The sequence below is a fragment of the Notolepis coatsorum genome, assembly GCF_963971535.1.
Source record: "Notolepis coatsorum genome assembly, chromosome: 7".
Classification (NCBI taxonomy): Eukaryota; Metazoa; Chordata; class Actinopteri; order Aulopiformes; family Paralepididae; genus Notolepis; species Notolepis coatsorum.
The window spans coordinates 79,116,506-79,130,400 of record NC_140171.1 but is presented as its reverse complement, the minus strand read 5'-3'; the positions used below and the strand labels follow the sequence as shown (position 1 = coordinate 79,130,400).

The following is a 13,895-nucleotide window of genomic DNA, read 5'->3' as shown; positions in this document are numbered from 1 at the left end:
TATGCCATCTTTTTCTAAGGTATCAAGAGGTATCAGACCTGTGTAGAAAATTAAGCCCTGGAGGTTTGATGATGCCAAATGGTCCGTTAACCCTTTATCTCCGTGCCCCAGGTCAGTGCAGAATGCATTGGGTCGCACTGTGGGTCACTCAGCGCCTGGGGTCTGTACCTACGGTGCATTCACATCATGCTGTCCGGGATGGAGGAACGCTAACGATGTCTGTCAGCGTAAGTCACCCTGACAGCCAGCAACACTGACCACTGACATACCTGTAGGTCAGCAGGTTATCACTTCAGCATATGTTAATCTATAGCTAAACACACGGGCAGGTGTGTGTGTGTGTGTGTGTGTGTGTGTGTGTGTGTGTGTGCGTGCGTGCGTGCGTGCGTGCGTGTCTCTTAATGTTGTGTGTCCTTTCTTGTCCTCTACAGCTGTATGTAGAAAGCCTTGCATAAATGGCAAGTGTGTGGGTCCAGACAAGTGCTTTTGTTCCAAAGGATACAAGGGCCAGCAATGTGACACAGGTATAACAGTATTAAGCACTGCCAGGTTCACCCTCCTCTTCTGTAACTGTTATCTACCCCCCTTTTTATTTTGTGTACTGAACTACAGGTTTTGAGGTAGCCTACATGTATTTCCATTTTAGAAAATGTAACGTTATTATTAATGTTGATGAAAATTATGCCTTTTCAAATTCTAAAAGTGCACAAACAAACTATCCTCAGAGGAACCTAGAAAGCTACCTGAAATGTATTGTTTCACTGTCAATTATTAAGAATTAATTAAGAATGTAAAGTTGATATGTTTTGTGAACTAATAGCAGGTTCTGCAAATGTAACATGTCCCTTCGCAGACTTCATAGTGTACATTTAAACATGCCAAAGTGGAAGTAATCAGCATGACTTGACCACCATCCACTTAAAGGTTAATGCATACAGACTAAGTGTAACTGAGGGGTACAATTCCCTGACTGTATTACTAGATATGATACTTACTACCACTACCTTTGTACTTAATATTCGGCCACCCAGTACACGGCATAAATATATTATGATGAACACTGTCACGTAGATGAAACGGATCCAACACAAATGTACGAATTAGAAATAGGTCTTTATTTCTACACAGCGATGGTGTGTAGAGCAAGCACTTAATCAAATCAATCACATTTATGAATGGAATTAGTATGCACTTTTATGGCAAGAGTATTCGTCGGTATATCAATAGAGAATGTCCAATCTCTTAAGGCGCAGGTGGTACATATACGACCTGGAATAGTTTAAGGAATAACAGCAATGATACTTTAATGATTATATACTGGATACACTAGAGGGGGTTAATCCGGTCGCTTGTAAGCCGACAGGAGTAGGAAGGGGGGGGGTAGAATCCGACTGCCTCATCCGGCCAAGGGTATCCCAGGTGAACCCACTGTAGTGCCGTTCAATGCGCCGGCGATCCTTGGACCACAGATGAAAGCAGGTGGACTCTTTGTGGGCCGGCGTCATCCGGTCCACGGAGGAGAGACGTGAAGCGACCTCGTCTTGCAGAGCGTCTCCTCACCTTGCGTCCTCTCCAGGGGGGGGGGTTCCAACACACGGCAGTGTCGGGGGTCTTTATCCATGGAATAATCAAAGTATACAAAGCATAATCCGTGCCTGGGAAGGCGGGCTGTCGTCGGTAGAATAATCCGGTATACAGGTCCACTCGCTCGTCGGCTCTGGGGCTCCTCGGGTGCAGCTTCACGTGGGGTCAACCACCCTGGGTAAGCAGCCAGTTCTCTGCCCGAAACGATGGGGTACTGACTACGGTAGTATTCTCACCGCACGAAGCACTATATATTAACAGACTATTATTAGCTTAATAGACTACGTCCAACTCGACGATATAGTGCCAAATATGACTATTCAAATATTAATATACACGAGGTCTCAATACCGATGGTAGGCGAACTTGGCCTTACTCCCACACGTGGCGTCGCGGGGAGGCTTTACGTCTGTGACTCTATTGGAGGGTAAGAAACTGGACTGAAAAGAAAGTCCTACTTTAGTAGCGCAGTATATATACGCACTATGAACAAATAGTCCCATTAGTGGTGCGGTAGCCAGATTCCTACGCGGAACTAGGACTTGTTCGTACATGTGGAGCGGTACGTTTGAACTGGGTCTGAGGGGTATGGCAGCCTGGCACCAAGGTCTCGACCAATAGTAGAATGGAGACTATTATGGGATGTTCAGTAGGCTAGAATGGATATTCAATGCATATTGTACAAGGAATATACAAGGGATATCAGGGAATATTAGAGAATATACAAATACAATTAAATATATATATATAAATAAATATATATATTCGGTTTAATCTGGCCCTTCACAACAGCCACCCCCTGATTGGTCCCAGACCTAATCAGTTAAACAGAGACAGATTAATCGCGTTGTCTATTTACACATAAGGGTTTGCTGTAGGGGTCAGTCAACTTCACAAAGTCATAGGGTTGTAGGGTCATGGTCATCATCGATTGTGTCTGGGAGTCGAGGCAGTTCTATGAGCCTCGCCACGGGACAGGTGTAAGTGCGACCCTGGACGAGCACTTCAGCTGCTCGGACCTTGCCGTCGGCACCGGTGATCACTTTGCTTACGCGGCCGGCCGGCCACATAGCTCTGGGCAGTGATTGATCAATAATCATGACGACTGTTCCTTCTGTCAAATTGTCTCTCTCCTTTACCCACTTCTGGTGGGTCTGTAGAGACGGTAGGTAGTGCAGTAGGAAACTGTTCCAAAACTTGTCGGCTAATACTTGGCTGTACCTCCACATTCGTCGGCCGTTCGCTTCTTCAGGCCGGTACATTGTCTGGGGTAATGCAGGATCTAGCCGCCCCATCAGGAGTGTGTTGGGGGTAACTGGGTCGATATCCGCCACATCACTGGAGACATATCCAAGGGGCTTCGAGTTAAGTACTCCCTCAATCTCCGTGAGGACTGTCATTAGGACTTCTTCCGCCACAGTCTGGGCCCCAAGTACTGCGTACAGGGCTGTCTTTATGGAGCGCACTTCTCGTTCCCAAGTACCACCGAAGTGGGGTGCGTTTGGGGGGTTGAATTGGAAATCAACCTGTGCTGGAGCGAGGTGGGTCTTAAGTTCTGGGCCCATAGCTTGGAAGCTCTCTCTCAGCTCTCTTTCGCCGCCTTTGAAGTTTGTCCCATGATCGGACAATAGGGTAGACGGTCTTCCTTTCCGTGATGTGAATCTACGGAAGGCCATAAGGAATGAGTCTGTGCTCATGGTCGGGAGAAGCTCGATGTGTATCGCTCTGGTGGTCATGCATTTGAATACAATACCCCACCGCTTCTCGGTTCCTCTTCCTTTCTTTATGTGCAGCGGGCCAAAGCAGTCCATACCCGTTGAGTGGAATGGCTTGTCACCGATTCGGAGGCGACATGGAGGAAGGTCAGCCATCCTTGGTATGCTGGGCTGCGCGCGCCACTTGCGGCAGTCTAGACATGTTCGCTGGAAGCGTCGTACCGCCTCTCTTCCTTGTAGGATCCAGTAACGACGTCTGATTTCCGCGAAGACTCTTTCTGCTCCTGCGTGATGTACATCCTCATCGTATTTCTTTATAATCAGCTCTGTGACCTTGTGTCGGCTGTTCAATACGATCGGGTATTTAATGTCATCCGGTAGATTGGGGGCTCTGCGTAGGCGACCACCCACTCTGATGAGGGTATGAGCGTCGCTCTCGGGGGCCAGATGAATTAATCTGCTGTCGGATGGGACGGGCTTTCCTCCCTGTAGACAGGCCAATTCATCGGGGAACGAGTCTCTCTGGGCTCGCTGCAGTAGAAGCAATTCTGCTTCCTCGTAGTTAGCTGCTGACATATCAGCGGGGGACTTGCACTCCGGGTGGTACCGCAGGAATGTTCTTTGTTGTGCACTCTCTATGGACGTGCAATCGTCTATGTTAGGGTCGGTGGAGGCTACGGTGCTCAATCCACAGAACACAGACTTCTTATTTTCCACCTCCTCTGGACTTGCTTCCCTCGGGATAGGCATGGGCCACTGTCCTTCCGGGAGTCTTAGGAATGCGGGGCCGTCACTGTAGACATTGCGACGGGTGAGGTCATCCAGGGGCATCCCCCGGGTGATGACGTCAGCTGGGTTCTGTTTTGTATCAACGTAGCGCCACTCTGTTTCTCCGGTTAACTCTTCGGTTAAGTCTTGAATCTCGGTGACTCTGACTCCCACGAAGACTTTGTACTTGCATGAGTCCGATTTGATCCAGGCGAGTACCGTCGTGGAATCTGACCACAGGATTGTTCTAGACACCGGTATGGTGAGCTCACGTTGGATGAGCGTGGCTAGGTGCGCTCCGGCTAGGGCTGCGCAGAGCTCTAGACGTGGGATAGATTGTTGCTTGCGTGGGGCTATTCTCGAGCGGGCGAGGACAAATGCTGTGTAGATCTCTCCCCCCTGGTCTTGGGCCCGCAAGTAGGCTACTGATCCGTATGCGACCTCTGAGGCGTCACTGAAGACGTGTAAGTCCATTTTACATGTCTCTGGCCTCACCGTGGGTGGGAAGTAGCTTCGGCGCATATTAACGCCTGGGAGTGAGTGGAGCTCCATCTCCCACTCTCTCCAGGTGGATGCAAGTTGTGCGGGAATGGGGTCGTCCCAGCCCTGGTCCTTGTCCCACAATGCTCGTACAATCATTTTTGCCCTGGTGGTGTACGGTAGAATACATCCTAGCGGGTCATATTGTCGGGCGAGTGTTGTGTACACACTCCGTCTGGTGGTCGGCGCCGCCGCCGGCCTTCCCTGCTCCGTAGTCAGGGGCTTGTGTCTGTAGTGAAGCGAATCTGTTTTGAATCGCCACACCAATCCCAGGGTCATCTCCTGGGCTTCTCCCGGGATTGTAGCCATCCAGGTCTCGCTGCTGGCTGCCTTGTCCTCGGAGGAGAGGCTGCGCAGTACTTGCGGATCGCTGCTGGCCCACTGCCTGAGATCAAAGCCGCCTTTGATCAATGAGGCGCGGAGTTTAATCAGGAGAGCCTCGGCTTCTTCTTGGGTTGAAAGGCTTTGTAGACAGTTGTCTACGTAGAAGCTGTTCTTTACGCTGTGTCGGACCTCTTCGTCCGCTGCTGGGTCCTCTGCTACATGTTTCTGTAGTGCAAATGTAGCACAGCAGGGGCTGCACGTCGTTCCGAAGGGGAGGACTTCCCATTGGTAGATGGCTGGGTGCTCATCTCCTGGCTTCTCTCTCCATAGGAACCGTAACAGGGGCTTGTCCGCCTCTACTAATCTCACCTGCAGGAACATTCCTTTAATGTCCCCGCTGATGGCCACCTTTTCCTGGCGGAAGCGGAGTAGAACGCCGAGTAGGGAGGGGCCGAGTGTGGGACCGGGCAGTAACTCTTGATTCAGATTTTGGGATCCGATCTGGTAGCTGCAGTTAAATACTATGCGGTCTTTACCGTTGTGATGGACCTTGTGGTGGGGCACGTACCACGATTCAGTGGTCTGGTCAGCCTCTTTAATGTCCATCTTTGTGACGTGTCCCGCTGTGATGAGCTTCTCAATCTCAGCGCGGTATACACTCTCTTGGGCGGGGTTCTTGGCTAAGCGCCGCTCCGTGTTCAGCAGGTACCGTTCTGTGGCGTCTGTCTTGGCGTGGAAAGTAGGCATTCCTTCTCGCCGCAGGAGTGGCGTGGCGTATCTCAACACGCCGTTGACCGGGACTCTCTTGGTCCCTGTCTCGAGGAGGTGAATGGCGTAAATGTCATCTTTAGAGCGAATGTCTTTCTTTCCGTTCTTAAAGGGCATTTGTTCCAAGGTCCATAGCCGCTCTACGTGTTGCAGGAGTGCGGTTTCTCCCTCTGTGACTCGGGAGTGGAGACATCTAGTGGCTGTACTTCGGTTGAGAGATTTGGCGAGCGGGCCTTGGAGAGTCCATCCCAAACGGGTCTCGACTGCTGCAGGACAGCCTCGGGGTCCGGTATGAACCCGGTCTATCGGGACAATGAGGTCTGCATGGTCGGAGCCTATCAACAGGGTCGGCATAGCATTGTCTATGAGCGGGATCGGTAACTTGCGCAGATGTACATATTTCTCCATCAGCTTGGCGACGGGGTATGTGTACCGCGACAGTCCTATTTCTTGGCTGGTGAAAGCGTCTGTAATCTGGTACCGTCGCTCAGGCTGGCCGCTTGCTGCGATAGAGAATGAGACATTCTCGCCCTTTATCGTCTTCAAATCTCGTCTTATTGTTCGAATTGTCATTTGGGTTTCGCTTCCCCGCAGCCCTAGCTGGGCCGCAGCGGAGGCGAGCAGCAGGGTCTTCTCTGACCCGTCATCGAGGACGGCGTAAGTGTCCAGGACTTTATTCTGGTAGCTTAGTGTCACACGCACTACTTTTAGGAGTACTCGGGCTCCACTGCTGCTGGCGGGATCGATGTACATGACGCTCGCTTTGCGGCTGGATGGTGCGGGTGAAGGGCGCCGTCTGTTACTGTCGTGAAGTATGTCCAGATGGGCTCCATCGCACTTGGTGCACCTTTTCTTTAAGCGGCATTCGGCTGCCATGTGTGAGCGCGCACAGCGAAAGCAGCGCTTGTTGGACTTTATCCATTGACTGGCTTCCTCCGCGTTCAGCTTGGGGAAGGAGTCACATTGCGCTAGCCAGTGTTCTTTCTCACAGTAGGGGCACACTATCTTCCACTTCTCCGTTCTGGAGGGGGTACTGTGGCTCCTGCTGCTCGGTACTGACTCCGATTGGTGCATCACAGTCACCGATCTTCTTCCATCATTTAGTCGTCTGGTTCCTTCTCTGGAGCCAGGGGTGCTCCGTCCGAATGTATCTAGCCGTAGGCTGCTGACTTCTCTCGCCAGGAAGTCTGCTAGATCGAGGAGGTTCGGTTCGGGGCCATTCGGGTCTCTGTGGTCCCTCTGCCGCCTAAAGCGCTCCTGACGAGCGGGCGGCAGCTTCTCCAGAATCCTTTCCACATTTGAGTTGGCGTAAAGTTCATGCCTCCCCTTCTCTCTTTGCGCTCCCAACATCCCTACCAGGGACTGCACTCTGATGGACAGGTCGTCCAGTGCTCGATTGTCTATTGCTGGGGGTAAGCGGTCGATGTGTCGGATCTCCTGGATCACGTAATCCCATATGCGCCCATACCTCTGGTCCAATGCTGCCAGCGCTGCTGTGTATGGGGTGGTGGAAGTCGCGTAGGCGAGCGCTATATTATGTGCGCGGGGTACCTTTAAGTGCTTCAGTAGGATGGCGTATTTGTGGCGTTCATCCAATACATCCACCAACATGGTCTCCAGACACATGCGGAGTTCTGTATACTGGGCCCGGTTCTCTTGGGTGAAGTCGGGTACCATAGGCGTGCCAATGTATGACGCTGACTGTGGATACATCGGCGAGCGTTGGGGGAGAGGCCTCCTAGGCGAGTCTCCTCCCGCTTCTTGGTATGGGCTGGTACCGGCAGTGTACCATGGCCCGCTTGTCCAGGTGCTGTTCCTCGGTGCGGGTCGTGCGTCGTGCTCACCCGTGTATAGAGTCGGGGGTCTGTAGCGCAGCTCCGCAGGAGTATAGCCTGGGCTGTACCGGACCTCCTGGTCCGGTAGAGTACTGTGCTGTCTTCGGGCGTGGTTCTCCTCCTCTTCCTCTTCGTCTTCAGTTAGGTCATCCAGTGCTTGTAGTCTCTGGTTTAGCCTCTCCACAGGATATGCTGCTCCTTCCCGGTTGCTAGGTCTCGCTTGGACCGGTGGGGGGAGGTGGTCTGTGGGGGGTATAGACCTCGTCTGTTGGTCAAGTTCAGGGTTGTTTACTCGGCTAGGGGATGCCGCCCTGGAGGTGTGTCTAGACGAGTTCCTGGAGCCTCTGGCGGAGGGAGAGGGTGTTGTCCGTCTGATCAGCTGTTCTATTAGTTGCAACTGCTGTCTGTCGCGCGCTGCGTCCCGTTGAGCACCGGCTCGTTCTCGGGCCACATTCTCTTCCATCTGAATGCGTCTTATTTCTAGACGTATCTGCTCGTGTTCGCTTCGCTGCTGGATCTGCAGTCGGTCGCGTTCAGCAGCGGCGTTCAGGCTGACGAGGAAGGCCTGCTGTAGGGTCCTCTCTGCCTCGCTGGGAGAAGGCGGTTGTATAGGGGAGCCTTCCCTCGGGGTACTCCTTGCGGAGCCTTGGAGCTCTATCTCCACGGTGCTCTCCCCGTCTTCTTCCGTGCCGAGTTCTCTCTCGGTAGCGTTGTATTCCTCCCGGGACTCATCGGGGACTACTTCTTCAGTACTGGCGGGGTGTGAAGTCATGTCTGGTTCCCACTGGTCCCCACCGTGAACTTGGTCAGTTACATTAGAGCCCGTAGGGGCCTCTATGGTCGGGGTAGTCTGGGCGTTGGGGTTAGACATACTTTTACTTTCTAGTTTTACCGCGTTTACTGTTAGTAGAAGACTAGGTTGTTGACTGACAGCGTAGGCCTCTAAGTACTGAGGGAGCCGTCGTTCGCGCTGCGGGCGTTGGTTAGGAGGATCGTTTCGTGGAGTGTTCATCATAGGCCATTTCAATATTAATAACACTATATTAATATTACACTAATTACCATCCGGCTCGAAGGACCAATTGTAACTGAGGGGTACAATTCCCTGACTGTATTACTAGATATGATACTTACTACCACTACCTTTGTACTTAATATTCGGCCACCCAGTACACGGCATAAATATATTATGATGAACACTGTCACGTAGATGAAACGGATCCAACACAAATGTACGAATTAGAAATAGGTCTTTATTTCTACACAGCGATGGTGTGTAGAGCAAGCACTTAATCAAATCAATCACATTTATGAATGGAATTAGTATGCACTTTTATGGCAAGAGTATTCGTCGGTATATCAATAGAGAATGTCCAATCTCTTAAGGCGCAGGTGGTACATATACGACCTGGAATAGTTTAAGGAATAACAGCAATGATACTTTAATGATTATATACTGGATACACTAGAGGGGGTTAATCCGGTCGCTTGTAAGCCGACAGGAGTAGGAAGGGGGGGGGTAGAATCCGACTGCCTCATCCGGCCAAGGGTATCCCAGGTGAACCCACTGTAGTGCCGTTCAATGCGCCGGCGATCCTTGGACCACAGATGAAAGCAGGTGGACTCTTTGTGGGCCGGCGTCATCCGGTCCACGGAGGAGAGACGTGAAGCGACCTCGTCTTGCAGAGCGTCTCCTCACCTTGCGTCCTCTCCAGGGGGGGGGGTTCCAACACACGGCAGTGTCGGGGGTCTTTATCCATGGAATAATCAAAGTATACAAAGCATAATCCGTGCCTGGGAAGGCGGGCTGTCGTCGGTAGAATAATCCGGTATACAGGTCCATTCGCTCGTCGGCTCTGGGGCTCCTCGGGTGCAGCTTCACGTGGGGTCAACCACCCTGGGTAAGCAGCCAGTTCTCTGCCCGAAACGATGGGGTACTGACTACGGTAGTATTCTCACCGCACGAAGCACTATATATTAACAGACTATTATTAGCTTAATAGACTACGTCCAACTCGACGATATAGTGCCAAATATGACTATTCAAATATTAATATACACGAGGTCTCAATACCGATGGTAGGCGAACTTGGCCTTACTCCCACACGTGGCGTCGCGGGGAGGCTTTACGTCTGTGACTCTATTGGAGGGTAAGAAACTGGACTGAAAAGAAAGTCCTACTTTAGTAGCGCAGTATATATACGCACTATGAACAAATAGTCCCATTAGTGGTGCGGTAGCCAGATTCCTACGCGGAACTAGGACTTGTTCGTACATGTGGAGCGGTACGTTTGAACTGGGTCTGAGGGGTATGGCAGCCTGGCACCAAGGTCTCGACCAATAGTAGAATGGAGACTATTATGGGATGTTCAGTAGGCTAGAATGGATATTCAATGCATATTGTACAAGGAATATACAAGGGATATCAGGGAATATTAGAGAATATACAAATACAATTAAATATATATATATAAATAAATATATATATTCGGTTTAATCTGGCCCTTCACAACACTAAGTGTTCCCAAGCTCTGAAAAACAAGAATGTCATACAGGAATGAACTACTTTCTTGAGTTAAATCAATATCAAATACTTTCATAATTTTACTTAAAGCATAGTTTTGAATGAAGAACTTTACATGAGCACTATTGTATCACTGTATTTCTACTTTCACTTAGGTGAAGGATTTGTGTACGGGCTATACATATGCTACATATTATGAAACTTGAATAATAGGTTGTGTTGATTCCAGATGTGAATGAGTGTGGTCTCCATGAGCGTCCGTGTTCCCAGCGATGCATGAACACTCAGGGGAGCTACCGTTGTTACTGTGAACCTGGATACACACTTGATGCAGATGGATGCACCTGCACCAGTGAGTCATTATTTCTTTGTGGGGAGAGAGTTAAATAATTTTGTGTCCTGCACTGTTGTAATTGTGTAGGGACTGTCCTGCTCCACTGTCCTGCTGCTGTTTAACCACTGTCCTGCTGCTGTTTAACCACTGTCCTGCTGTTTAACTACTGTCCTGCTGTTTAACTACTGTCCTGCTGTTTAACCACTGTCCTGCTGTTTAACCACTGTCCTGCTGTTTAACTACTGTCCTGCTGTTTAACTACTGTCCTGCTGTTTAACCACTGTCCTGCTGTTGAACTACTGTCCTGCTGTTTAACCACTGTCCTGCTGTTTAACCACTGTCCTGCTGTTTAACCACTGTCCTGCTGTTTAACCACTGTCCTGCTGTTTAACCACTGTCCTGCTCTTTAACCACTGTCCTGCTGTTTAACTACTGTCCTGCTGTTTAACCACTGTCCTGCTCTTTAACCACTGTCCTGCTGTTTAACCACTGTCCTGCTGTTTAACTACTGTCCTGCTGTTTAACCACTGTCCTGCTGTTTAACCACTGTCCTGCTGTTTAACCACTGTCCTGCTGTTTAACCACTGTCCTGCTGTTTAACCACTGTCCTGCTGTTGAACTACTGTCCTGCTGCTGCTGAACTACTGTCCTGCTGTTTAACTACTGTCCTGCTGTTTAACCACTGTCCTGCTGCTGTTTAACCACTGTCCTGCTGTTTAACCACTGTCCTGCTGTTTAACCACTGTCCTGCTGTTTAACCACTGTCCTGCTGCTGCTGAACTACTGTCCTGCTGTTTAACTACTGTCCTGCTGTTTAACCACTGTCCTGCTGTTTAACCACTGTCCTGCTGTTTAACTACTGTCCTGCTGTTTAACTACTGTCCTGCTGTTTAACCACTGTCCTGCTGTTTAACCACTGTCCTGCTGTTTAACTACTGTCCTGCTGTTTAACCACTGTCCTGCTGTTTAACTACTGTCCTGCTGTTGAACTACTGTCCTGCTGTTTAACCACTGTCCTGCTTCTGTTTAACCACTGTCATGCTGCTGTTGAACTACTGTCCTGCTGTTTAACCACTGTCCTGCTGTTTAACCACTGTCCTGCTGTTGAACTACTGCCCTGCTGTTTAACCACTGTCCTGCTCTTTAACCACTGTCCTGCTGTTTAACCACTGTCCTGCTGTTTAACCACTGTCCTGCTGTTTAACCACTGTCCTGCTGCTGTTTAACCACTGTCCTGCTGCTGTTTAACCACTGTACTGCTGTTTAACCACTGTCCTGTCCTGCTGTTTAACCACTGTCCTGCTGTTGAACTACTGTCCTGCTGCTGTTTAACCACTGTCCTGCTGCTGTTTAACCACTGTCCTGCTGCTGTTGAACCACTGTCCTGCTGTTTAACCACTGTCCTGCTGCTGTTTAACCACTGTCCTGCTGCTTAACCACTGTCCTGCTGTTTAACCACTGTCCTGCTGTTTAACCACTGTCCTGCTGCTGTTTAACCACTGTCCTGCTACTGTTTAACCACTGTACTGCTGCTGTTTAACCACTGTACTGCTGTTTAACCACTGTCCTGCTACTGTTTAACCACTGTCCTGTATTCACCCTAGTGGCACAGGACTGTAATTACACAGTACAGGACACAAAATGATTTAACTCCTACTGGCTTTGTGGCATGTAAAACTACACCTGCACCAGTGAGTCCTTATCTCTTTGTTTCATGTAAAACAACACCTGCACAGAGATCTGTGAAACCTAATTCAGATATTCCTCTGATTGTCTAATACAAGTGAAGGGGGGTTGTGTGTACAATGTAATACTACAATCTTTGCTATAAAATAACCCTACTACTATACTGCACCCCTATTGCACACCGCAAAGTATGTGACCACAACGTTTCTTGTGACCATCTCAACAAGAGTCAGATCACAGAAGCTAAAGTATGCATAACCGAATGGTATTGTCTTGTTGGACAGATGGGGGAAACAAAAGTCTTAGGGGCGAATTCACAAAGGGACTGCCCAGCTTTTTCAGATTTTTCTATTTACGTCTTCAGAGAATTGGTGGTAACTAAGCACATTAATGGCCAGTGTCTCCGGTGATCCGTTGGGTTAGGTAATAATCACAATAAAGAGAATAGAACTCGCACAATTATGCTCCAGAATAAACGTTTAATTTATAACGTTTCGTCGGGGCCATGAGGAGTAGACGCTGGAAACATGGTCAATGAAAAGTTTATTCTGGAGTATATGAGAATGCAGGTTCTATTCTCTTAACTAAACATTAAATACAACTTAATTTCTCACTCAAAAAATATTCCCAAATCTGAAATTACTTTCACTGGCACACAGAGCCTAACTTCGGCCGAAAGATTCAGCACCATGGACAGGTCTGCTCAAACTCATTTATTTTGGGATGATATGGCAAACGATTTGGTACCATCTGGGTGGGACAATTCTAGATGTGATTGTTTTATTCCTATACATCCCTAGATTGTGTTTTGATATGATAGACAGTTTGGTTTTATAGCTTATTAGTGGTTAACGAAAACTGAGTTTTCCTAAATAAGTCTCCTGCCATATTTTGCTCGTAGGTCCGGTTGTGGGGGTACTAGAGACATAACCATGATCACGTTTTTATGCACCTTAGTCTCCTGAACACGTAGAGATAAACCCTGAGTTGATCGGACCTTCCTACGCTGAGCTATATGGTCAGTTTCGCGCACCAAAAAAGTGTTTGGCCCAAGGACTAGAAGAGCTACAGTATTGATTCTTTTAATTTAAGCTTCTGTTTTCTGTCTGCCATTGTCCTAGGACATGCATACTTGCTTAATAATTTTTATTATTTATTTAGTGTTTCTTTTGGGAGTACCTAATGATTCCAGATTATTTTCACCTGTGATTATGATGCCTTATGAGATTATTTTCAACTGTGATTATGATGCTTTATGAGCATTTTTCAAGTAAAATGCTGCAGAAAATCTCAATAACATCAAAACACTACTATTACCGTGCTGTAGGCATATGCCTGTTGGCATGTGTTCCTCTCACTCTGCTGCGTTCCAGTGGCCCATTTGTCCGACCTTCCCTCAGCCGGTGTTTCTCTGTCTGCCTTCCAGGAGAGCCGGAGTGTTCCTCCACACGTTGCCAGTTTGGCTGCCAGATAGAAGGAGGGGGAGATGTACGATGTCTGTGTCCCCCCGGTCTCCACCTGGCTGCCGACAACAGGACCTGTGAAGGTAGGCTTTTACTGGAAACACTCCCTCCAGCTCATCACTACGACCTATCTCATAGAAACACTCCCTCTAGCTCATCACTATGATCTATCTCCATAGAAACACTCCCTCTAGCTCATCACTATGATCTATCTCCATAGCAACACTCCCTCCAGCTCATCACTACGACCTATCTCATAGAAACACTCCCTCCAGCTCATCACTATGACCCAGACCCATCTCCATAGAAACACTCCCTCTAGCTCATCACTATGATCTATCTCCATAGCAACAC

At 49.0% G+C, this 13,895-nt stretch overlaps 1 long non-coding RNA gene across 1 annotated transcript; it reads left to right on the top strand.

Annotated features, from left to right (window-relative positions):
- Positions 1-465: 465 nt before the first annotated feature.
- LOC311232186 lies at positions 466-13,624 on the top strand. Its single transcript, XR_014619928.1, has 3 exons — positions 466-524; positions 10,288-10,410; positions 13,505-13,624. It is a non-coding gene; the product is annotated as an uncharacterized lncRNA (long non-coding RNA).
- Positions 13,625-13,895: the final 271 nt, after the last annotated feature.